Source organism: Ursus arctos, unplaced genomic scaffold (assembly GCF_023065955.2).
Source record: "Ursus arctos isolate Adak ecotype North America unplaced genomic scaffold, UrsArc2.0 scaffold_14, whole genome shotgun sequence".
Taxonomy (NCBI): Eukaryota; Metazoa; Chordata; class Mammalia; order Carnivora; family Ursidae; genus Ursus; species Ursus arctos.
Genome location: NW_026622808.1, coordinates 15502218 through 15529100, shown reverse-complemented (window position 1 = coordinate 15529100; position 26883 = coordinate 15502218). Strand labels below are relative to the sequence as shown.

Sequence of the window (26883 nt, the reverse complement as noted above, 5' to 3'; positions counted from 1 at the left end):
TCAGGTCATGATCTCAGGGTCCTGGGGTCAAGCCCCGCATGGGGCTCCTTGCTCAGCCGGGAGCCTGCTTCTGCCTCTGCCTGCTGTTCCCCGTGCTTGTGCTCTCTTGCACTCTCTCTCTGACAATAAAATCTTAAAAAAAAAAGAAAAAGAAAAAGAAAAAACAGATAAATTAGACTTTGCGCTTCAAAGGACATAATCAAGAAAGGGAAGACGACCCACGGAATGGGTGAAGGTATCTGCAGGTCATCTATCCCACCAGGGCCTTGTAGCCAGAATATATAAAGAACTCTAAAGGATCAACAACAGAAAGACCACCTAATCTGCACACAGATGAAAGGTCTGAATGGACGTTTCTCCAAAGAAGAGAAACAGCCGACCGGCACATGAGAAGATGCGCGACGTCACAGCGACAGAGCAAGTGAGGAAAAAAGAGGCCAAAACTCCAGAGAAAGTGAGGACAGGGCAGCTGGGGCCTGTTACCGAGGTGGCAGAGCCTTATCGTTGTGAGGATGACGCTTTTCACGGCATGTCCTTCTACGTCCTCTCAGGCTTTACCCTGGAGAGCACGGCGGGCTCGGGGTGACAAGCGCAGGCTCCAGAGGCTTGGGCCCAGCTCCAGCCTTGTAACCAGGGCAAGTTCCTAACCTCTGGGCCTCAGTTTCCACATCTGTAAAGTGGGGTCACCACGTTAACGCCGTACTCACGATCGTGGGGGGCTAAGGAAGGCCACTGACAGAAGTGCCTGAAGGACTCCCAGGCACACCATAAGCCCTCCACGGTCGGCAGCCGCTCGGGGCCCGGTCGCCTCCGTGGCTCCCGCAGGCAAAGGAGGCAGCTCTGAAGACACGGGGGGGGGGGGGGGGGGGTGCCTTCACCATGCTCCCAGCGGCCATGCAGAATGTCTCTCTGTTTTAGAAACCCCCACCTGCTTCCAGCCAGCGGCCCTTCGGCCTTCGTGTTTGGGACACACAGCCCCCCGTCCACTCAGACTCCTTTACAGGACCTTCCTCCGCAGGGTCTGGAGCGCGAAAGGCTGCCAACAACTTGGCACCTGGAGGAGGGGGGAGGGGGGCGCGGGGTAAATAAAGACTTCGGAGGGAGCACCGGGACTGGGGACGTCCCGGCTAGGTGTGTGTGAACCAGGAGACGCCTGGAGGCGAGGTGCCCAGTTCTGCGGAACACACGGAGCACGCTTCACATCCTGGGAAGGAAGGAGCGTGTAACCTGTCTTTCTCAACGATGACCTCCTCCGGGCGGCTGGGGGCCACAGATCAGGGAGGGAGCGAGACAACAGTGGCATCTCACAGTACTGAATGAGGATGGGCTTTCAACTCACCGCACCGGGACAACTGGGCAACAATTTGGGAAAAGACAGTCGGACCCATACCTCACACCACCAGCAAGAATGAACGCCAAATGGGTGAGGGGTCTGCTTGGAAAGCATGTGACCGTATCAGTACTGGAAAAAAACATGAACTCCCCTCCAACTCAGCATAGGAAAAGGCTTTCCAACTAGGACTCCAAATACAGAAGCAATAAAAAAAGGAAGATCCATAAACTTGACTCTACCAAAAATTATTTTAAAACACACTTCTTCAGGGCAAAAAAAAACAAAAACCAACCAAAACAAAAACAAAAACCCACCATTAAAAAGTCAAATTGCAGGGGCGCGTGAGTGGCTCAGTCGGTTAAGCATCTGAGTCTTGATTTCGGCTCAGGTCATGATCTCAGGGTGGTGAGATTGAGCCCAGCGTCGGGCTCTGCACTCAGTGGACAGTCTGCTTGAGATTCTCTCTCCCTCTCCCCCTCTGGCCCTCCCTGTGCTCATGGTCTCTCTTTCAATCCCTCTCTCTAAAATAAAACAAACAAATCTTAAAAAAAAAAAAAGTCAAAATGCAACTGGGAAACTCAAAGAAAATATTTACAAACATACCACAAAGGGCTCATCTCCCTAATGTATATTAAAGTTTTAAAATTTGGGGGGGGGGGTGCCTGGGTGGCTCAGTCAGTGAAGCATCTGCCTTTGGCTCAGGTCATGATCCCAGGGTCCTGGGATCGAATCCCACATCTGGCTCCCTGCTCAGCGGAGAGCCTGCTTCTCCCTCTCCCTCTGCTGCTCCCCCTGCTTGTGCTCTCTCTGTCTCTCTGTCAAATAAATTTTAAAAATCTTTCAAATTAAATAAATAAATAAATAAAGTGGGGGTGGTGGTGAGTAAACCCAATTGAAAAAAGGGTGAAAAGCATGAACAGGCAGTTCACAGAAAAGATACAAAAATGCCCCCTGACATATTAAATACTGCTCAGCCTCACTCGTCATTCCAGAAGTGCTAATTAAACCACACTGAGACCCCACTTCTCGCACCTCTCAGACTGGCAGATCATTTGAAATAGAACAGCACATCCTGCTGGTGAGGCTGTGGGGACCAGACCTGTCATCCCACAGGGTCGACGGGAGTAAATCCATACCACCCTCTGGAAGGGAACTGGGCAGAAGCTGACAAAACACATTTACCCTTAACTTTTGGCCCAGCAATCTCACTGCTAGAAATCCACCCTGAAGATACTCTTCCACGAGTACAAAAGTACCTAATACACAAGGGCATTCGCAGCAGGACCATTTACACCTGCAGGACACTGGAAACAACCTAAATGCCCACATACAGCAGAGGCTGTTAACTGCTGTGCCTCACAGCGGACACCGTGCAGAAGGGGACATCTCCACGGCCAGGTGAGGTGGTTTCTGGGATGTGTGCTTCAGTGAAAAGAGTCAAGTTCAAGAGCGATTCCCACGGTGCCACCCTTCATGGGAAAAAAGTGGAGACATAAGAAAACATAAGCCAGGATAAGCCAGGGACTAGGGAGATCATTCCCTACAGGGACGAGTGAGGACATTTTTCTCCAGATGCCTTTCTGCACTTGGACTCGGAGCCATGCTAATGTCCCACCTACCGAGTGAATGAGAGTTGATTGCGGGGGGGGGGGGGGGGGGGGTGGCGCGGAATCTACAACAAATACAGAACAGAAACAAATAAAACCATATTTCAAGTAATAATAGAAGAACCACAGTAAAGAAGAAAAGGAAGAACTCAGGCCACTTTTAAACACAATTTTGGAACCATATGCTCTGGAAATAATGACACAACGAAGTATGAACTTCTACTCCACAGACTTCTTTTACGGTTGGTGATGAGGCGGCTTCTTGCTGACAGAGAGGGAGGTATCAACAAGGAAAGGGGAAGACAGCAAGGAGCTTCTGTGGGAGACTGGGACCGGAAGTACCAATGTGAACTCATGGGCACCACTGCATACACGCGGATGATTGGAAGCAGAAACGTCTTTGTGTGTATGTGTGATATATACACGCGTGCACATAGGAACGCTAAATAGACACATACATGTATTTATTCCCAGCTCTAGCCAATAAGAAGGCCTAGAAGCAAAGATACCCCAGTGGCAATAAGCACACTGAACACCCAGATCTTGGTTTCTGAATGCCATTGTCCACAAGAAGAACCAAGGCTCCCTGGAGAAGTGGTCAAGCCCAGAGCAGGGGGCAGGAGGGGTACAGGATAGGCCTGGAACGCTCACTGTGTCCGAAAGTCAGGAAGCACCCAGGGGAATGGCGAGGACATGTCAAAAGACACAAGGAGCCAGCGTGATATGGGCTCGCCCTCTGGATAAATTTGGGACCACTGGAGCAAGCAAACACATAATGCTAGCGATGGATTATAACCTACTGAGTCAGGTTAAGAATCCACGAGTCCACATGGATATAAATAAACAAATGGGGAAGAAGAGAGAGCTAGCCGGTTCTTACAGCAGAAAGCCAATTAACAAATGCAAAAGGGAGGGGCCCCTGGGTGGCCCAGTCAGTTAAGCATCTGCCTTCGGCTCAGGTCATGATCCTAGAGTCCCGGGATCGAGTCCCACATCGGGCTCCCTGCTCAGCAGTGAGAGTCTGCTTCTCCCTCTCCCTCCGCCCCTCCCTGCCAGCTCGTGTTCTCTCTCTCACGCTCACTCTCTCAAATAAAAATGCAAAAGGAATGATGGAATCAGACAATCACCCTTTGGCCAGAATCAACAATCCTGTTAAAACCAACACTGGAGGGGCTCCTGGGTGGCTCAGATGGTTAAGCCTCTGCCTTCAGCTCAGGTCATGATCTACAGATTCTGGGATCGAGCCCCATGTCAGGCTCCCAGCTCAGCTGGGAGTCTGCTTCTCCCTCTCCCTCTGCCTCTCCCCCCGTTTGTGCACTCTCTCTCTCTCTCTCTCTCTCGAATGAATGAATGAACCAACCAACCAACCAACCAACACTGGATGCTGGAGGAACAACAAGGTGTGCACATGGTCTCAGACTACCTCCCCACCAGAAACTTACTAAATACAAATTGGACAATAGTCACTTTAGGGTAGAGAAACCTCCTTACCCAAGCAATGGAGGTTAATATCACCAGACATGGAACAAACTGACACCAGGGGCCTCCGGATACTATGTACTAAGAAGGACGCCAAGGTCACTTCCAGCATATTCCTGCCAAAAGCATGTAACGGTGTGAAACCATCAGACGAGCCCACACTGAGGGACATCCTGCAGAACCACCAGCCTGTCCTCTCCCAAACGTCAAAGTCATGAACTACAAACATGGTCTCGGGAACTGCTCCAATTCAAGAGCAATGAAAGCAGCCAGACAAGCGAATACATGTGTGAGCCTAGGCTCTCTTTTGAGAATTCTGAGAATTAACTTCCTGATTTGGGTAATTTGCTAAGAGAATCCCTTGTCTGGAAGAACTAAACACTGAAGTATTTAGAGGGAAAGGGGCATCTCTCTGAAACAGTTCAGGAAAAATGCAGAGAGAGGGGAAAGGAATAGAGCAGATGAGTAAACTGTTAACGCTCAAGCAACTGGGTGAAACGCATCCAGGAATTCTTTGTGTTATTCTCGCAACTTCTCTGTAAATCTGAAATCATGTCTCCAAAACCTTGAATTACAAACAATAAAAAGGAAGCCCTTGGATTGGCGAAATCAAAGTAGGAGGGACTGCTCAGACGAAAAGCCAGGAGTCCAGGATGCCGTGGACATGGCTGCCGGCACCTGCTTCGGAGTGTCAGGGACAAGCTCTGGGTCTGCCAGCCCACCTCCATCTTCACTTGGCTCCACAGGGTCAGCGAAGCAGCGTGAGCAAAGGCCACCTGGCCCCCTGGCCCACAGCCACGGGCAAGGGGCTGGTGCCACACAGAGAGAGGGGTTGATGCCAGCATCCTTGGGAGCCCCCAACCAAGCTCCCTGCAAAGCCAGGGGCCTGGCAGATGCTCGAAACACCTGCCCATTCTTTATTCATCTGTACAGGTTTTAGATGTTCCACAACTCACCATTTAAAACCATAATCAGTGGGGCGCCTGGGTGGCACAGCGGTTAAACGTCTGCCTTCGGCTCAGGGCGTGATCCCCGGCGTTATGGGATCGAGCCCCACATCAGGCTCTTCCGCTATGAGCCTGCTTCTTCCTCTCCCACTCCCCCTGCTGTGTTCCCTCTCTCGCTGGCTGTCTCTATCTCTGTCAAATAAATAAATAAAATCTAAAAAAAAAAATAAATAAATAAATAAATAAATAAAACCATAATCAGTAACAAACTGATCTTCCTATGTCTCTGCCCACGTGCCCTATAATTGTGCGCAGGCGCTGGGTGGGACTGGGGCTGGACAGCGCACAGGTATACGAGTTACGTGCCCAGAGAGGAACTGCTCCTCTCTTGTGGCCCTGGTGAGTCTGCACAGGTTCACTGGCCTCTCTGAAAGCTACCCTCCCTCTAGAGTCCACTCTGGGCACAGTTAACCCACGTGTGGGCACGGCTCTAAACGCCTGGCATGTCTGATCAGCCCCAACCCCAGGAAGCAGGCACTGTCATCACAGCCCATTTCACAGATGAGGAAACTGAGGCACGGGGTGGTGGAGTGACTTGTCTGAGACCACAGAGCTAGCAACGGGGCAGCCACACTCTACATGGATCACGAGCCCACGCAGACCAGCGGGGAGACACGAGAAGACACAGAGCTCTCCTCCCACCCACAGCTTCTAGACTGCAGTCTACGAACTCTGTAAGCGTGCAAGCAGGAAAACACAGGTCAATGTTTCTATAATCTTGGGGGGTGCAGAGGAGACCTCTCCAAGGAGGTCACAAGACCAGGAGCTTTAAAGTGGCAATAAACTTGAAAACATTCTATGTACCAACACGTCAAAAATAAAGCTGAAAGATAAATTAGAAACTGAGAAAAAAAACGTGTGACACAAAAGGGTGCTAACAGCCCTAATACAGGAAAGGATGTTATAAAACACTGCTTCGCAGCCAGAGACGATCCGGCCCCCAAGGGCACAATGGAAAACATCTAGAGACATCTATGTCTGTCACATGGGGGAGGGGGGCTCCTGACATCGTGGCCAGGGATGCTGGTCACCCCCACAGCGCCTGGGACACCCCCAGAGAATGGCCTGGCTCAGGACATCAAATCGTTTGAGAAATTCTGTTATAAGTCAAGAGAAAATATAAACACCCAGTTTAATGGGTGGGCCATGGCTATGAACTGGCAATTAAAAAAAAAAAAAAAAGGCAACGAGGAGATGACAGAAACTGGGGCTGTCCCCCGTATGATGGGAGCCTCCAGCCACTGTGGGAGCATCAACCCCAACCACCTTCCTGGGGCAACCGAGCAATGTACCTCAAGATACAAAAGGTGTCCACACCAAGGGCCCACAAGGTGAAGCTCACCTAAAGGGAACAGTCTCGAGGATGTTCACCACAGCATTGTTTAAGGAGAAAGAAGAGAGAGGCATCCACGCCCCTACAAAAATGAAGACAGATGCAGTCAATAACCAGGAGAGCCTTGGCCAAGACGCCAGGGATGGTTATCTCTGGGGGGTGGGGTCTGGGGACATTTGTAATTCACACAGACTTCTGTCCTCAGTGTTAATACTCATACTGACTTTTATAAAAATAGAGCCCACCTCGAGAGCCGTGCCTGACACCAGAGGTCCTGTCCCTCCAGCAGCCTAACTGCCTGCTCCATCGTGTAGACAAAAACCAATCTCAGGGGAAAGAGGCAAAGTGTCCCGGGATTAAGCCATCACCAAAATGTTACCCACTCTTTACCTAATTCAAATTTAAAATACCTAGCCAAGGGGCGCCTGGGTGGCGCAGTCATTAAGTGTCTGCCTTCGGCTCAGGGCGTGATCCCGGCGTTATGGGATCGAGCCCCACATCAGGCTCCTCCGCTGGGAGCCTGCTTCTTCCTCTCCCACTCCCCCTGCTTGTGTTCCCTCTCTCGCTGGCTGTCTCTATCACTGTTAAATAAATTAATAAAATCTTAAAAAAAAAATACCTAGCCAAACTGGAGCCCTCATACACTGCTGGTGGGATTGCAAAAATGGTGCAGCCACGCTGGAAAACAATGTGGCAGTTTCTTCGAGTGTGAAACATGGAGTCCCCCTATGACCGGCAATTCCACTCCGACGTATCCACCAAAGAGAAATGGAAACAAGCGAGCATGCAAAAGCCAGCCCCGCGGTGTTCTTATTGTGCATTATAGGCTTTAGTCATGCGGCCAAACAGGGGAAACAATCCAAGGGTGCATCAGTGGGGGAGCGGATACACACGGTGTGTCCACCGCACATGGGAGCGGCCCTCGGCCACGGACAGGAACGAGGCGCCCACCCGTGCTGCCCCGGGGATGGACCCTGAGCCCACGACGCTCAGGGAGGGAATCGGACACGGAAGGCCACACGGTGTGTGAGTCCACGTGTGTGCCACGTCCAGAATAGGCTCATCCATGGACAGAAAACAGCTGAGTGGTTGCCAGGGCTGGGGGAGGGGAGTGGGCAGGACTATCTGAAAGGTATAGGGTTCCCTGGCAGGTGGTGATCAGTACACCACCCCGTAGATACACCAACGACCACAGACTCGTACACTCTAGAAGGATGAATGTATGACATGGGAATTCTACTTAATAAAGCCACTATTAAAAAAAGACACCCAGCCAGAAAATGTACGCATCAGAGCTCCCCAAAGATTGACCACCACTTCGATGCTGTTTTGAGGCTTCGACTGAACGTAGCCAGAGCACCGTGGCCACCCGCGTCGTCCGCCCCTGACACTGCCGCACAGGCTGCCCTCCTAGGCTCTCACAAAAGGGGTCGGTTAACAAGCAGGTCACAACCCCCCACCTCTGCCGGCCTTTGCAGACTGGTCTCTAGGCTGAGTACCAGGCACGCCTTAAAGACCAAACACCTGCCGGCCTGCAAGTGGGCGTGACACGCTGACCCAGATTTGGAATCCTGGGCCAGGATCGAGTGCCACAAACCAGTCAGCTTAGATGGGGCAAGGGAGAAGAGGCCAACACCACAGGCAGGGTGATGACAGTCGGGGCCTTCCCAAGCCCGAGCCCAAGATGGGAAAGCCTCACAAATACTTTCGGGGACAAAAGCCCTAAGAGGGCTCTGACGCGCTCATTTCACCGACTGTGAGGAGAAATGGGCAAAAGACAGGCACCGCAGGCAGACCGCCACGTCCACGTCCTTGAAAAACCCACACTCTTTCATTGATCAAGTGAACTTAATCCTGAGGAAGCCCAGTTCAAGTGGAATCAGCATAGATTTGTTTCAAATAATACTGAAAATTCTGATAAGATGTCGATGGTAAGACCGAGAACAGCCACTAGAAGATACTTCAAAAAATACAGTGGAAAAGTCATTAAAGCAATTAAAACATTACACTAGAAAATATGCACTTAATGCAAAAGGCGGCAGTAAAGGAGAGGAACCAAAGGCAGGGGACAGAAAACAAAAGGAAAATCACAGACATAAATCCAACTATATCAGTAATGACATTAAACGTGGAGGGAGGGGCGCCTGGGTGGCTCAGTCGGTTAAGCATCTGCCTTCGGCTCAGGTCATGATCCCAGGGTCCTGGGATTAGGCCCCGGGTCAGGCTCTCTGCTCAGTGGGGAGCCTACTTCTCTCTCTCCCGCTCCCCCTGCTTGTGCTTGCTCTCTCTGTCAAATAATTAAATAAAATCTTCAAATAAATAAATAAATAAATAAAAGTTTTAAAAAACGTGGATAGATTGAACAGTCCAGTCAAAAGACAGAGACTGTCCAATGGTCAGGAACAAGACAGGGATGTCTACACTCACCAATGTTATTATTCAACATACTACTGAAGCCCCAGCCTCAGCGATCAAAACAACAACAAGAAATAAAAGGCATCTGAATCAGTAAGGAAGAAGCAGAACTTTCACTATTTGCAGATGACATAATACTCTATATAGACAACTCAAGGGCTCCTGGGTGGCTCATTGGTCAAGCATCTGCCTTTGGCTCAGGTCATGATCTCAGGGTTCTGCGATGGAGCCCTGTGTCAGGCTTCCTGCTCAGCAGGGAGCCTGCTGCTCCCTCTCCCTCTGCCCCTCTCCACCACTCATTCTCTCTCTCTCTCTCAAATAAATAAACTCTCTAAAAACAATTTCTTAAAAACCTCAGAAGACTCCAGCAAAAAATTGCTAGAACTGATACACGAATTCAGTAAAAGTTGCAAGATACGAAATCAACGTATGGAAATCTGCTGCACTTCGATACACCAACGATGAAGCCGCAGAAAGAGAAATTAAGAGATCAATTCCATTTACAATTGCACCAAAATAGTAAGATACCTAGGAATAAACCTAACCAAAGAAGTAAAATATCTGTACTCTGAAAACTACAGAACCCCTCTGAAAGAGACTGAAGATGACAAACACAAATGGAAAGACGTTCCACACTCAGGGACTGGAAGGACAAATACTGTTCAAATGTCTACGCTACCCAAAGCAATCTACACATCTAATGCAATCCCTATCAAAATACTACCAGCATTTTTCACAGAACTAGAACAATCTTCAAATTGGTATGGAACCACAAAAGACCTCAAATGGCCAAAGCACCTTGAAAAAGAAAAGCAAAGCTGGAGGCATCACAATTCCAGACTTCAAATTATATTACAAAGCTGTAGTCATCAAAGCAGTACGGTACTGGCACAAAAACAGAACACAGATCAGTGGAACAGAACAGAAAACCCAGAAAGGCACCTGCAACTCTCTGGTCAACTAATCTTCGACAAAGCAGGAAAGGCAGTCCGTTCAACAAGCGGTGTTGGGAAAACTGGACAGCCCCATGTGGAAGAATGAAACTGGACCACTTTCTTATACCACACACAAAAATAAACGCAAAATGGACGAAAGACCCCAATGTCAGTGACGCATGAAACCATAAAAATCCTAGAGGAGAACACAGGCAGTAACCCTGCTGACATCAGCCCTCCGGCCACAGCACCTTCGTACTAGACCCGTCTCCAAAGGCAAGGGAAGCAAAAGAAAAAATAAACTATTGGGATTTCAACAAAATAAAAAGCTTCGGGGCAACTGGGCGGCTCCGTGGGTTGAGCAACTGACTCTTGATTTCAGCTCAGGTCATGATCTCAGGGTCGTGAGATCGAGTCCCCTGTCGGACTCCCCACTCAGCAGGGGGTCTGCTTCTCTCCCTCCTCCCCTCCAGAGTGTATGTACACTCTCTCTCAAAATAAATAAATAAAATCTTTTAAGAAAATAAATAATAAATAAATAAAATTAAAAGCTTCCGTGCAGCAAAGTTAACAACCAACAAAAACTAAAAGGCAACCTACAGAATGGGAGAAGATATTCACGAATGATATATCCAATAAAGGGTTAGTATCCAAAATATATAAAGAACATATTAAAACTCAACACCCGAAAAATGAATAATCAGATTAAAAAATGGGCAGAAGACATGCACAGACATTTTTCCAAAGAAGACACACAGATGGCCAACAGACATATGAAAAAAGATGCTTATCGTCACTTATCATCAGGGAGATGCAAATCCAAACTACGATGAGAGATCACCTCACACTTGTCAGAACAGTTCAAATCAACAATACAAGAAACAACAGATGTTGGCGAGGATGTGGAAAAAGGGGAACCCTCTTACACTGTTGGTGGGAACGCAAACTGGTGCAGCCACTCTGGGAAGCCGTAGGGAGGTGCCTCAAAAAGTTAAAAACAGAACTAGATATTTACCCAAAGAATACAAAAATACTGATTTGAAGGGATACATGCACCCTGATGCTGATAGCAGCATTATCAACAATAGCCAAACTATGGAAACAGCCCAAGTGTCTGTCCGCTAATGAATGGATAAAGAAAATGTGTTATATATGCACAATGGAATATTATTCAGCCACAAAAAAAAGAATGAAATCCTGCCATTTGCAACGACGTGGATGGAACCAGAGGGTATTATGCTAAGTGAAATAAGTCAGTCAGAGAAAGACAAATACCATATGATTTCACTTGTACGTGGAGTTTAAGAAACAAAACAAGTGAGCAAAGGGGGAAAAGAGAGAGACAAACCGAGAAACAGACTCTTAACTACAGAGAACACACTGATGGTCACCAGAGGGGGGGTGGGAGGGGGATGGGTAAAACAGGTGATGGGGATTAAAGGGTGTACTTGTTGTGATGAACACTGGGTGATGCATGGAAGTGTCGAATCACTACATTCTAAACCTGAAACTAATATTACACTGCATGTTAACTAACTGGAATTTAAATAAAAACTTTTAAAAAACAGAGATTGTCAAAACTGGAAAAAACAAAACAAAACAAGATCCGACTATACGCTGTCTATGGGAGACACTAGATTCAAAGACACAAGCAGGTTGCAAATAAAAGGACAAAGGTAGAGCGTGCACACAGCAACTGTAAGAAAACTGGAGTGGTTATACTGCTATCACACAAAACCACTTTAAAAAACATGTTAAAGATGGACGTTTTATAATGATAAAAGGACCAATCCCTCAGGAGGATAGAATAATTATAAACTTATATGCACCTAATAACAAGTCTCAAAACACATGAAACAAAAACTGACTGAAATGAAGGGAGACACAGACAATTCAACAACAATAGTTGGAGACAGCAATACCCTACTTTCGACAATGGATAAAACCACCAGGCAGAAACAAGGAAAGAGAAGCCTTGAGCAACACTCCAAACCACCAGCCATCTGTAGAGAACCCCCACTAAGAAAAGTAAAATAGACTTTCTTCTCAGTACATATGAAATGTTCTCTGAGACAGACCATATGTTAGACTGTAAAACAAGCCTCGTTTAAATTAACAAGAATTCAAATCATAGAAAGTAGGTTCTCTGACCACAATAAAAATTAGAAATCGATAACAGAAAGAAATTTGGGGATTTACAGGTATGTGGAAATTAAAAAACATACTCTTCTCTTTTTTTAAGATTAATTTATTTGAGAGAGAGAGAGAGCAAGCACTCGCAGGAGAGAGAGAAGGCAAGAGTCAGGGAGACTCCCCACTGAGTGCGGAGCCCGATGTGGGGCTTGATCCTATGAACCTGAAACCAAGAGTCAGAGGCTTAACTGCGCCACCCAGGCGTGCCCCCCCAAAAAAAAAACATACTCTTAAATAACCAATGGGTAAAAGAAGAAATCACAGCAAAATCAGAAAACACTCTGGAGTGAGGGGCGCCTGGGTGGTTCAGTTGTTAAGCATCTGCCTTTGGCTCAAGTCATGATCCCAGGGTCCTGGGATTGAGCCCCGCATGGGGCTCCCTGCTGAGCAGGAAGCCTGCTTCTCCCTCTCCCACTCCCCCTGCTTGTGTTCCCTCTCTCGCTGTCTCTCTCTCTCGGTCAAATAAATAAATAAAATCTTTAAAAAAAAAAAAAAACAACTTTGAAGTGAACGTATAGGAAGACACGCTAAAACAAAACTTACAGGACACAGGGAAGCAGTGCTTAGAGGGAAAGGCACAGCTGCCTACAGGAAAAGAAGCAAGCTCACAAGTCAATAATCGAAACTTGTACCTTACGCCGGAAGAAGAGCAATCTAAAACTACAGCAATCAATAAGGAGGAAATAATAAAGACCAGAGCAGAAATGAACAGAATAAGAGAAAAACAACTAAAGCAAGAGTCAGCTCCATGAAAAGATCAACCAAATTCATAGACCTTTAAGTAGACTGATCAAGCAAGAAAAGATTCAGGTTGCTAAAATCAGGAATGAAAGATGAGACACTACCACTACCAGCCACCTTACAGAAATACAAAGGGTTATGAAATAACAGTGGCCTGGAGAGCTACTGAGCCAACAAGAAGCAAGGAGCTACTGATACAGGCAACCACCTGGATCCCCAAAGGCGACACATGATGCATGATTCCATCACATTCTCAAAATGACTAGATCATAGAGAAAAACAGATCAATGGTTGCAGGGACCTGGGGGCAAGAGTGGGGACTAAGTCCGGAAGGGGAAGCACGGGCAAGCTCGTTCGTGTTGGTGGGACAGCTCTGTATCTTGGGTGTGAAGGGGTTACACAAATCTATGCAGCTGATGTCACGAGGACACACAAAATGTGAGCGCACAATAAAACTGGTGGAATCCCAGTGATGCCCGGGGTATATTACGCCAATGTCAATTTCCTAGTCTTGACAATCGACTGTGGTTATGTAAATTGTCACCACTGGGGGCAGATGGGTCAAGAGTACATGGGACCTCTTTGTACCATTTTTTTTTAAGATTTTATTTATTTATTTGAGAGAGAAAACAAGCGGGGGGAGGGGCAGAGGGAGAGGGAGAAGCAGACACCCTGCTGAGTACAGAGCCCAACGCGGGGCTCGATTCCATGACCCTAAGATCATGACCTGAGCCGAAGTCAGACACTTAACCAACTGAGCGACGCAGGAGACCCCATTTGTACCATTTTTGCAACTTCTTGGGAGTCTGTAACTCTTGAAAAATAAAAAGTTTTAAAAAATATTAAAAATATTTCGCATGGATAGCAGGATGGAAGGGCAGATTGTCATATGAGTTGGTGGTCTGGGGCTGGGTGACAGGGACAAGCAGGTTCTTTATCCTAGTCTGTCTACCTCTGCATGTGTTCCAAGTCTCCATAATAAAAAGCTTAAAATATAAAATACATGGAAAAACACAGTAATAGCCACTAACAAGGGTCTTCTCCATCCAGACTTACAAACACCCTTCAAACCGTACCATCAAGTCTGCAGCCCCTTTTGCCTGATATGCTCCCCGAAACAGTGCCCAAGTGTTTTCACAACACAGACCCTAAAGAGACACAGGGCAGTCTGAATGCCACCTTGAATAATGTACTCCAAGCAGCATGTGAGATTCGCCTAATACGCATGATCTCTAAAATGAGCTCTGCCCAGCGCCAGGCTCTCCCTTCCCATACGGCATTTCTCCTTCAGCCAAGGCGACAAGTCCTGCCAGGACTCACCCACCCCCAAGCCCTCATTCTGGAGCAGAAACCTGAACTGCTCACGGGCAGGGAATTTTTGCAAAGCTTTCGGAGTCTGGCATTCTGCAGGAGGTTTCTCCTTTTCAGAGTCCCCATCTCCAGGTGAAAATGATCTGCTCTCACACCAAGGTCTCAACTCTTTCTCAACAAGAAAATGTAGGGCATCTACGTGGCTCGGGTGGTTGAGCATCTATCTGCCTTTGGCTCCGGTCATGACCCCGGGGTCCTGGGATCGAGCCCCGCATAGGGCTCCCCACTCAGCTGGGAGTCTGCTTCTCCCTCTTCCTCTGCTCTCTCACTCGCTCACTCTCTCAAATAAATAAGATCTTTAAAATTTATATATATATATATAAGAACTTTTAAATTTATATATATATATATATATATATATATATATATATATATATATATAAATTAAGGAGAGCAATAAAGGAAAGGAAGACTGGTTGACACAAGCAGCAGGGTGAGCTCACACAGCCCAACCTTGCCCGGTCATCCTGGAAGAAGTGAGAACCAGCGCCCCCCAGTACCTTCCACTCTGGGCCCACTCATGGAGCGCTGCACCAATTGTTCCCCACAGACAACCTTCTCCAATGACGACAACAATCCTCCCAGGTAGGTCCCCTTATGTTACCTATCACCAATAAGGAAGATGAGGCCCAGAGAGGTTAAGTGACTTGCCCAAGGTCACACAGTTCAGAGGAAGGGTGGAGCCTGGGTTTCAAACCAGCTGTTCCAACCTGGGAGTCAGCAGTAATTCCTCTTTCCCACACATCCAATCTACTCAGGAGGCCTTGCTGGTCTGCCACCTCCAAAAGCCCCCCAAGTCCAGCCCCTCCTTGCCCCGAGACCAGACCACCTTCTTCAGAGCCACTGCCACGGCTCACCTGGATGACCGCTGGAGTTCCCTCCCTGTTTTTACTCCTGACAGCCACCAGAGGGGTTTCTGAAAACATATAAATCTCTGACTTCATCATCACCTCCCCAGGCTTCTCCCTGCCCTTAATGGGGTCTGGCTTACCGGAGCCTAAGTGGCAGAGCCACTCACTCCGCCTGGCCTCTCTGAACCTCAGGGCCTACCACCCTCCTGCCAGCTCATGTTCCAGCTACATGGGACTCCTTCCAATCCTAAAACATGCCAAGCTCATTTCCGCCTCAGGACCTTTGCACGTACTATTTGTTCTTCCACTTGAAACTTCTTGTTCCAGATCTCCTCAAGGTTGGCACCTCCTAGTCTTTCAGATCTCTGCCCACATGTCACCTCCTTGGACCGGATTCTTGTCCACCCAGTTAAAGCAGCATCACCCCTTGTACCTCCCAGTCAAATCACTACCTTGCTTCCGAACCCGGGAGCCATGGCCTCCTTGCGGGCTACTTAGCACCCAGCCTGGCACAGTAAGCATGGAGGCGTCCGGCAGGCCATCAGGGCTGCACTGTGCCTTTGCTGTCTTCTACAGAGCTGGGGCTGGGGAGTCAGCCAGTGGTAAGCACCGAAGCGCCTACTGGCCAGCCAGGGATGAGGGCGCCCCGCCGAGCGCTTCTTAATGTACCTCGCCCCGTTTACATCTAGCAAGGAGAGCATGGGAGGGTGCCGAGACCCAGAGAGGCGGTGGCGTGCACCCCGGGTCAGTGGCACAGCAGGTTTGGGAACTGGGGTCCTAGTCTCAGCACTGGCTCTAGACCCCAACCAAGTCTTGAGGAGAGGCTGGTCTCCCCCAAAATCCCCCAGCGAGGTCTTCCTGAGCCTGTGGACTGTTAGGGAGTCCTGTCCCCAGGGGGCAGCTATGGAACCCCCACCCAGGCCCCTCTCCAGGTCCCACAGCCACCACTGCTCCAGGCCAGCCTCATGCGGGAGCCAACAAGGGGGGTGTGCACCTCAGGGTGCAAGGTCGCCATTTAGGGGACCAATCAGAGCTGGGGGGGGCTCTCTCTTATGTCGTGGGGCTGTTCAATGCCCAGCGTGGAAATCCCAAACGCAGACACACGGAGGCAAAGGGCCGAGGGTTCCGGTGGTTTCCGGAGAGCCCTCGCCATGCCCTCCTCCACGGGCCCAGTCCGAGTCCTCAGGGACAGCTCTGGCCTGGGGGCTGGACGCTCTCACCGGCCAAGCGGAGCATGGGGCTCTCTCAGGCCCAGTTCACCTGAGCAGCAGGGGCACCTCAAGCAGCCCTGCCCTCTGGAGCACCCGCTACGATCTCCCCTCTCCGCAGGGCTCGGGGCCAGGCCCGCGCCCAAGCCCTCCACCCATCCTGACCACGCTGAGCTCCAGGCCTCCCAGGCACCCAGCCTACGTGACAGGACCCTGACTGTCATTCACAGGGCCATGTAGCCAGTCCCCGCCAGGGACCCCGGCCTCCCCAACTCCCGCCTCAGCCCTCAGGGCAAGCAGGACGTCCTATCAGCCCCAAACTGACCACCGGACCCCAGGAGCGCAGAGGGACCCTCACAAAGTCCACCGGCTGCACACACACCAGACGCTCACAGGGACAACAGAAGGTAGTTTTGGTTTTGGCTCAAAGGCACTGCTGAGTTTTCTACCACGAAGATGAGTTACGTTTGTAATAAAGACCTCTCCAGCAGGCTTGTTAGGAAAACAGCCATGTGACTCGGCCGACCCCAAAGTTCCCAGGCCTTCTTTTGGTTAAAGGCCAAGTTAATTAATATAAGGAAACCTGGGGCTTCAAGGAGCAGGTGTTGGTACCCAGAGGCAGCAGCTCCCGGTGCCCAGTGTCACAGGGGCCACATCAAGGACGCCTGTGCCTGAGCCGTGACAGCCAAGGGGCACAAAGCCGCACCAAGAGCTGTTCACACCCGAGGCCAGTCTGCAAAATCCACAGGCTCACACACAGGCCCAAGCAGCACCATTCGGCCCAGGACACCGGTTTTCCAGGCTGGTGGCTCCAAGTTCATTTTTATGGCAGCCCCAAGTTCACTGGAGGAGAAAATCCAATGAGGCATGTGGAACAGGCCACAGGACTCCGAGTTCTGGCCTGGCTGCCTCCGGCCCAGCCTCCCCGGGGAACAGCGCCCTTGCTTCCTGGTCCGTAAATCCCCCGCCAAACCCTCCTACCTGCCCCATTAAAATAGAGAAGCTTCAGAGGAAAAAAAAACAACAAACTTATTTTCAAGGTGCCTTCTAATAACCTTGACTGTTTCTTAACTTCCTTCCCAGCATAAATATGGAACAGCGGTGTGAAAACCATGGGCGACTCTGGAATGGAAAGTGGTTTTAGAAACTTCAGCTGCAATACCTTGATTCACAGGCAAGGAAAGACAGAAATGCAGAGAAAAGCTGTTACTGTGGTCGACTGAAGGCTCACAAGGCTGGGCCCGTTGTTTTCTAGGGGGCCGTCCTGGGCACCGTGGGGGCCTCAGCGGCATCCCTCCCCCAACTCATGGCAACCACAGATGTCACCAGGCAACCACCCGGCATCCCCTGGGAGCACAGCTGCCCTGGGGTAGGAACTATTCCACAAATGGATTTTCAGGTATGGACTCAGTTCATTTCACCCACCCTTGAAGCAGAGATCTTCGCCTTCGTCCCCATTTTGGAGGTAAGCACACAGACCGGGGAGGTGAGGCGCATGCGCTCAAGCCTCTGGCTGCTCATCCCACTCGGCGATCCTGCCTTGAGACCTCAGGCCATTAAGACCGTCTGCAGCTGGGGGATGCTATTTCCAAGCTACACTTCTGCACGAGCCTCTCTCCTGGGTTCTCCCACGGCCAAAGCAGCATTCCCAGTGCCTCCAAGGCCTTCCCGGAAGCAGCTTGAGCTCTAAGCTCACAGCTCCCCAGCACAGCCCGCATCCATGCCACACATGACCTGCCCTGGGCTTAGCCACCAGGACTCCCTGGGCCTCAGCTTGGATGGGGTTCTAGGCTCCTGTCCAACATGAGAGGCAGCACTGCAGGGGTGCACAGGAAGGGTCGGGACCACGGCCATGGGGCCCAACACCCCAGAGTGAGAGGCAGCACCGCAGGCCAGGGGGGCTCAGCTACTGCATCTCAAGAGCCAGACTTTGGCTGTTTCCACTTCCCCACAGGACCCCATACAGGGCTCTCCAGGGCTCAGCCCCTGCCCTTCCGGAGGCAGGCTGTCCTGACCTCTGGGTCGGCCCACAGCCTCCTCCCCCTCCTCCTCCTCCTCCAAATGCTGGCTTGATTTCTACCACCTCCATGAAAGGCTCAGGGCCTCCCCTGGGCCCCCACAAAGGGCTCTCCCTTAGCCGCACCCCCCCTGTAGTGGGTCAATGCCCTCCCCTCTTCCCCCTCAGCGGCCATAGCCAGTTAATGTTGGCTCTGTCTCGTCTCTCCAGCTAGAGGCGGATAGCTCCAGAAATTCTGATGGACCAGGAAGGTAGGCAGGAACAGGAGGCCGATGGAAGGAGCCGGTCTCCACTAAGCGCCAGCACCTCCATGGCTAGCGTCCCCGACCCCATCACGGTGCTCAGCTCATCCAGGGACTGAGGTCCCCGCAAAGCACCAGCCCGTGGGGGCCAGCAGTAAGCGTGAGATACAGCCAGCATGCTGAACACTCAGTACCAACGAAACAAAACAAAACACAAAGGAGTATAAAAAAACTCCGTAACTATTTTTATAGCAATTACATGTTAAAACATTAATTTGGGGTATATTACGTTCAATAAAAATACATTAGTCAAATTAATTTCATCTGTTTCCTTTTACCTTCCAGTGTGGCTACTAGAAAAACGGCACTTACACAACGGGCTTGCTTTGCGTCTTTACTGGACGGCGTTGCCACAGGAAGGACGTTTTTTCATGTCTCACATCTAGGTCACTGAGTCTTTTGGAGTCAGTTTTTGTCTATGGCATGACGCAGGGGACCAACTTTGTCACGTGACATTCGGAGGGCGTTCATGTACCCACAGGGCACCCTCCCATGAGCTCAGGACACCCCGGCTCACGGGTATCCTCTGCCAGGGGGACGGAAAGGCACACGCACGCGGGCATGCGTCACTGCCCCCACAGGGAAGGCGCCAGCCAGGCATGCAGGAGGGGGTGGGGCTGTCCAGCTGTGTGCTGCTGCGAACCCACGCCCCTTGAGGCCCTCACTCCTCCCTAGAGAGCCCAGATGCATTTCTAAACCGCCCAGGGTGGTGATGCCACCCCCCGGAGGGCAAGGGGGCACCCACTTACCTCTTTCACTTGGTGGGGTAGGGGAATACCTGGCCAGGACCCGTGGCCCACTTGCAACTCACGGGCTAGCGGGCTTCATGGGGCCCTGTAAGGGCTAAGGGGACACTTAGCACCCGGCCCCTGCCTTCTAAGAGACAAATCGCAACCCTGGTAAGGCTGGGGCCAGGCAGAACAGGAAAGGAAAGTGGCCCAAAGGAGGCAGCTCACTTTAAAAGCCGCTGGCCAGGCTGCAGGGCGGAGGGGGGGTAGCCTCAAAAAGGAGGGCGCAAGTAGGGCTCCTCCCAACCACATGAAGCTCTCAGGGAGGCCCACTCAGGCTTGGACAACAAACGGACAACCAGGCCAGCAGGAACCAGGACACCCCTTTCTGGCCTAAGCCATGGTGGACTCTGGGCAGGGAGGCCCCAGGCCTACAGATCAGGAGGTGAACCTACAGGACACAGGAAATGGATAAGCCAGAGCCATAGGGGTCAGAAGGGTGTGTGCTCCATGGAACAGACACTCGGAGGCCCTGCTGTGCACTGAGAGGTCCCGCAGGGGACCCACGGGGCCAGCCCGGGCTGGAGCAAAAAGAGAGCAGACAGGTGAGGACTCACCGCTGAATACAGGAGTCCAGAACTGGGCACACAAAGGGCAGCCTGAGCACCTCCCGCAGGTGCGCTGGGTCATCGTGCCTGACGTGCTAGCTCTCCCTCATCTTCAGAACCCATCCCCACAGCCACAGGTCCAGCCTCCCCGCACAGATGCTCACGGAAGGCCACACGGTGTGTGAGTCCATTTACACGGAACGTCTAGAACAGGCTCATACATAGATAGGAAGGGGGTTTGTGAGTGCCAGGGGCTGGGGGGCGGGGGGGAGTGACCATTTAATAGGTATGGTGTTTCCTTCTGAGGTTCTGGAATGTTCTGGAATTTGATAGTTGTGATGGCTGCACAGCCCTATAAACATTCTAAAAAACAATGAACTGTCCACTGAGAAGGGTGAATGTTCTGGTATGTGACAATCTCAATAAAAATATGAGGGGCAACTGGGTGGCTCAGTCGGTTCAGCATCTACTTTCCACTCGGGTCATGACCCCAGGGTCCTGGGATCAAGCCCCGCATCGGGTTCCTTGCTCAGTAGGGAGCCTGCTTCTCCCTCTCCCTCTGCCTGCCGTTCCCCCTGCTTGTGCTCTCTCTCTCTCTTTCTGTCAAATAAAAAAAATTTTAAATATATATATTTTTAATTATTACATATATTTTTATATAAGACATATTATACAAAATATATAGTTATATATATATAATGCATATAATTTTTTTAAAGGGGCACCTAGCTGGCTCAGTCGGCAGAACATGCACCTCTTGGTCTTGGAGTCACGAGTTCGCGCCCCGTATCGGGCTCACAGTTTACTTTGAAAAAACATATATATAAAATAACAACAACAGGGCAGGAGGACTTCATGAAGGGCTACTCTAGAAAATTCAGGGTCCGGTCATCCTACCAGAGCCAGTGGCTGGCAGCTGTCCTGTGGCTCTCCCTGGTGACCTGAGCAGCTCTACTCTTAAACTCTGGGATCCTTGAGGGCCCCCTCTCCCCTTAATCCCTCGGAGCCTGGTGCGGTGGGAGAGAGTGGCGGGGGCAAAGACACCCAAGAGACAGGCAGGCTTCCCTGCTTCCCCTGTGCTCCTCACTTGGTCCCCCAGGCCATGGCCCTGAGCATCCCCTCCAAGATCCCCCCTTCCGGCACCTGCCAGCTCACCATCGCCCATGACGACAAGGCTCGGCTCAAGCGGTGACTCTTCTATCATCTTCCTGGCCACCACCCAAGCCAGCAGACGCTGCCCTTGCCCTGTGCTTCCACCGGCCCGGTTTCTATGTATCTTGGCAGCTCTGCTCCCCTGCCCCTCACCCCCCAGGGCCCCCAGCCCCTCTGCCTTCCACCATGGGCCACACCCCCTGTGGGCAGGAGACGCTGCTCATCCAGCTGCCACCAGCACCTGGCCAGACCCAAGCAAGGCTGACAACAACTGTCACCGTCAACAGATACCGGCGGACGTCCTCAGATGGAGCCAGGGCTCCCACAGCCGTGTGTCCGCTATAAAGCCCCGGCCCGATCACGAAGATGAGCCATGCGTCAGCAGCCCAAGGGCCACGTGTGAGGAGGCTTCTGTGGTTCTTGATTTTGCACCTCTGCCTAGAGGCCGGCGGGCCGCGCGGCTGCGGTGTCTGCAGAAGCCGCCCTGCCCGCTCTCCCCGTGATGCACAGCCTGCACCTGACCGCGCCCGCCCGCTGCAGCTGCAGGGCTCGATGGCGAGCGAGCTCCCCGCAGCCATCCGTCCGACCGCCCAGCCCGCCTTCTGCGGGGCCCAGCGACAGGCGCTCCACGCAGAGCAGCCAGCCCCTCGATGAACACACTGCTGGGAGTCGAGGCTCTGCCCCGCCTTCAGTGCAAGTGGGACACAGGACCCGGGCGCGGCCACGACCCTTCTGTGGCTTCCACACGCTGCAGCCCAGGAAGAGAGGGCGGCAGGACGCCTTCTCCAGACGGGTGTCACTGAACGAGCTCTCTCTCCTGACTCCGTACTCCTCCTTGGGGAGACGGAGTTGGAATAACGCAGTGAATCAAGAGTTTAAATTCCAGGGGCTTTACTCACACGCAAGCTAGACACGAGCAAGCCTCTCAACTCGTGACTATGATAATCAGATCCATGCAACCCGCCAACCTAAGACAGGAGGCCCACCGCAACGAGGCCCGACTCTTCCTGATAGACGGGATTTTAAAGGAGACAGTGGGGGAACAGCGGGCATTTGAAGGGGCCGGGAGCAAAATGACAGAATCTCCCAGTCCGGCTACCTGGCCAGGGTCCCCCTCACTCATTTGGGGTCCCCAAGAGGGGACACCACCCCAGCCGGCTCCTGGGCCGCTGTCTGGGCTGCCCAGAAATGCTGGGGCGTGCAGCCCATTCCCACACGACTTGCGGTCCAGGGATCCCCGCACACCCCCGTCATCAGGCCGACACTGCGCCTGCTGGTGGCTTCAGACTGGCTCTTGGTCAAAGGAGGCCTCGGGGATCCATCCTCTGGCTTCTTCTGCACAAAGCACAACTCCAGAGGCACTGCCAGCTCATCGTACAAATCATCTCTCTCCCTGGAGATGGGAGCGAGCAGCCACGAAACCAGGAAGGTGGGCCCACCTCCGCCCCTACCTGCCCAGAAGGTGCCATCATTTGGGGGAAAATCTGGAGCGCCTCACCTAAAGATCACCTCTTCACAGCTCACTGTATGGGCTCATCTGAGAAATATAACTGTGATCACGTGTCAGCAAAGATGGGCAAATCCTACATTAGCTATTGCTCTGATCTGCACTGGAGACCCACTCGGGGGGCACAGCAGCCCTCGGCGGCCTGCTTTCTGACTACTCGCTCTCTGTCCACTGAACAAACCCACCCGAGGCCTCCAGCCCCAAGAGTCACAGTCCAGAGCGACAGGACAGCTCTGCGCTCGACCACTGCTAAAAAGCACAGCCGCCCGTGGGCCAAAGACAGCTCTGCACAGGCGCTCCGTCGATGCCACCGGCGCCCACCAGTGCCCGCGCACTCGCTGGAACCACGGAGGGGGGTGAGAAGTGAGGGGAGGGAAGGAAAGGAGGGAGGGAGAGGTGGAGAGATGGAGAGGCACAGAAAGAGAGAGAGTCCAAAAAGGACAGGCAACTTTGGAACCCTCTCCAAATTGTTTATTTCAATCAACTGAAGGTGTGACCACAAATGAACGGTGTGCTTTCTTGACAAGTCAGAACGTTCCTGGGAAGGTACCAAATCTAAGACTAAAGATGTCCTTGGCTCAGAAACCCCACATCAGCCGCTCTCCTCCCGCCGTGGTGGCGGTCGCAGCAGAGGAGCAAGGCCCAGCAAGTGCTGCTGGACATACTCCTGGGCCCGCCAGTCACCTTGTCATCCACGTGCCCCACAAAGCTCAGTGTTCACACCTACGGAAGCCACCTCTTCCCAGTGTCCCTGTGGAGACCCGGCAGCCGGGTGACTAAAAAAACCACCTCGCAGGACTTCACCACCCCTCCTGACCAGGGCGCAAGTATTGGTAAAGAGGGTGGGTCAGATGCTTACAAAATGAAATGATTGGGAAACCCGTCTTCCTTTTAAACCCTCAGCCTCTGCCAGGTAAAACAAAACTCCTTAGGCCAAGAAGACTCCTTCCCCACCTTTTGAGAATATTTCTTTTGAGAATATTCCTTCCCAATCTTCTGGGGTGTGGTGTGCAGGCGGGGGGGGGGGGGGCATGAAAAGGTCGGGTTCAAGCATCGCAAATTGCAAAGTATTCGCCCCTGTTCACAGCTACTTTTTTTTCTCTCATTTTGGGGTTATTTTGGTGGACGGAGTCATAACATTTTCTTATATTTCCCTTTAAACAACCCAGGACCCATCTTTTTTAATATAGAATAGGACTCTGACTGCTTTGATGTAAGAGAGATGGAAATTCATTCATTCAGCAAAGGAGCGTTGACTGAACAACCACCGCATGCCGGGAACTGCTCGAGGTGATGGGGAGACACGTAGCAGCCAACAGAGACGTCATTCCTCTAGCACAGACCTCACACCCTGGTGGCAGGTGTTCCCAGACTGTGGCCCATGGCTCAAACCCAGCCCACCACCTGTTTTTGTACAGCCTCTGAGCTAAGAATGGCTTTGACCTTTTTTAGTGTTTGGGTGAGAAAAAAAAAATCAAAGGAAGAAAAAGAGTTCATCACAGGTGAAAAGTATGTGAAAGTCACAATTCTGTGACCACAAATAAAGTTTTATTGGAAACCAGACCCTCTCATTCATTCCCATAGTTTTGTGCTACAGTGGCAGAGCGGAGTAGTTGGGACAGACCGGCTAACAAAGCCAAAACTATTACTCTCTGGCCCTTTATATAAAGAGCTTCTGTTCTCCTGGATGAGACAGACAATAAATACGTAAACAAATTAATGTGTGTGTTTACAGTAGTGCTGAATGCAAAGGAGAACAGGCAGGATGGGGAGAGAGGGTGGTTGGACGGTGAGTTTAGGCAGTGTGGCCAGGGATGGCCTCTGAGAGGAGATGTGAATGACAAGCAGCCAGCTGGCTAGAAGAGTGAGGCAAGAGCACGTGCAAAGGCCCTGAGGCAGGGCAGGGAAGCTGGTTACGACTGAGGGAGCAGGCACAGGAGGAGGAGCAGTAGGGCAAGGAGAAAGGACAGACCACAGAGGACAGAGCACGGAGGCCACGGAAGGGGTCTCAAATTTTTTCCAGGAGCAACAGGAAGCTACCGAAGCGTTCTGAGTAGAGGCAGACCACTTTTAAAGTTTCTAAAAGCTCCTTGAGGAAGCAGGAGTGAAAAGTGACAGACCAACGGAGACACCTTATCTAACCAACAAGCCGCTCCCTGAACAGGCCAAGTTAAAGTGGGGAAGAAACTCAAAAACCAACTCATCCAACAACAAAATCAATTCATCAGTCTACTCGGGCCTTACTACTGTGGTGACACAAACTTTTTAATATCAGAGTTAAATCCATTTCACTGGATAAAAGCGTCTGCAACCAGCATATGAACAGCGCCACGACTTCATGGACATTACTGTTCAGTAGGAGGCAAGATTGAAGAAGTGAGTCACCTCAAAGTCAACTTAAAGAGAACTGTTAAGCAAAGTGACAGGAAGGGGTATGGTGACGGGGGGGGGGGGGGTGGGCGGGGGGGCGGGTACGGTGACAGGTGGAAGCCAGCTTGGGCAGGGCACCCGCACGGGGCTGGGGGTGAGGACAGCCCCGGAAGACCCCTGTGCCATGCCTGCCAGGCAGCATGGGCAAGTCTGTGGGTGCGCTCCTCTCCTGGAGGGGAAGCTGCAGGCTGAGAAGGGCCAGGGACAGGCAGGGCGACAGCCGAGAAGGGCCTGAACAGCCAGGCTGTTTGGCCAGACACTGTTTGCAAACACAAGCCCCTCCCTATTCAAGGACAGAGGGGAGGAAGGGGACAAAGGGAACCAGAACTTGAGGCAGATCTGAGTCATAGCCAAATACCAGGCTGCTCCAGGGTTAAAGGTTAAGTGACAGGATCTCCTTCCGGGGCAACTGTGTCCCCCACGGGACACTCAGCAATGTCTGAGGACATCTGCAGTTGTCACACTGGAGGTGCTCCTGGCATCAAGTGGGCGGGGCCGGGGAAGCTGCTCAGCCCCCCTACAGTGCCCAGGACGTCCCTATGGAGGACAATCTGATCGAATGTGGACGGGCAGAGAGAGCCCCTGACGGAAGCTGACGCCACACACCAGTCATCAACCCAGTCCGGCTCTGAGCTTCTGGTGCCACACAAAGCATTCAGTGCTTCTCATTCCCTTTGATCCCCACAATGGGACCTAGGATGGGTTCTCATTATACCCATTTTACAGATGAGGGCTCCAAGGCCCAGAGAAGGGAAGTGACCTGCTCCAGAGGAGGGATTTGAACCCAGGTCCCTCACACTTGGAAGCGTGTCTGGGGAATGGAGAGGAGGACAGGAATCCAGGGACATGGCCAAGAACAGCCGGTCAGAATGGAATCCAGGTTCGGCCTTGTCCTCTGCTGCCCAGCATCTTCAGCCAGAAGCAGAGGCACCAGGGCGGGGCAGAAAAGAGCTGGGGCACAGAGGCACGGAGCAGCCACGGGGCAAGTCTCTGGAGCAGAGCCAGGAACCCCGACCGGCCAAGGTTGTGGGTGAGGCACAGTGGTGACCGAGCAGGTTTGTGGGGCCCTCCACAGTCATGCCCTCTGCAAGTAGTTCATTTGTTCTCCACCCTGCCCCCCAACTTGGGAAGGTTTAGTGATCCCCCAACTTTGTTCCTCAACAAGTGACTGGCCCAAGGTCACACAGCTCTGAACCCCACACCACACTTCCACGTCCCAGGAAGAAAGCCACCCGCAAAGGCTCATCTGCAGCGCCTCAGTCCATCACTACCCATCCCGTTCCTGCCCGTTCCCTGAACCAGGCCCCACGGATGGTGGGCTTCACATCCCAGGACCCCCACCTCTCCCTTCCACCACTAGAACCGAGGCCCCCTCAAGTTAGAAATTCTCTATAACCTGTACCAGTGCTCCACCGCGCCCCCCCCCCATTCTCACAGGTGTCAGATAGAAACCAGGAACAGATGGCTGAGCCCCTCCAGGGGAAGGGGGTGGGGCACGGGAGGGCAGGGGCAAGAAACCAGCAGAGGCAATGGCAAAACGCAGGATCAAGTACAGACAGAGCGGCCAGGGTGGGGGAAAGGGGGTTGGTGGGGTGGGGGTGGGGGGAGGGGGCTGACCACCCCAGAGGGCTCCCGCAGGATGGCACAGGGACCGAGGAAAAGCACA

The 26883-nt window shown here is 51.7% G+C and overlaps 1 protein-coding gene across 10 annotated transcripts in view; it reads right to left on the bottom strand.

The window, feature by feature from the left end:
- Positions 1-26883, bottom strand: part of KDM4B (lysine demethylase 4B) — a 131725-nt gene that overhangs the window by 102697 nt on the left and 2145 nt on the right. The window contains exon 1 of one of the 10 annotated variants that reach the window (XM_044377984.3): positions 6769-7248. The exons of the other annotated variants lie outside the window; for them this stretch is intronic. The gene's annotated coding sequence lies outside the window, so the exon portion shown is untranslated. Of the gene's footprint in view, positions 1-6768; positions 7249-26883 lie in introns of those variants that run through there. 10 annotated transcript variants of the gene reach the window in all.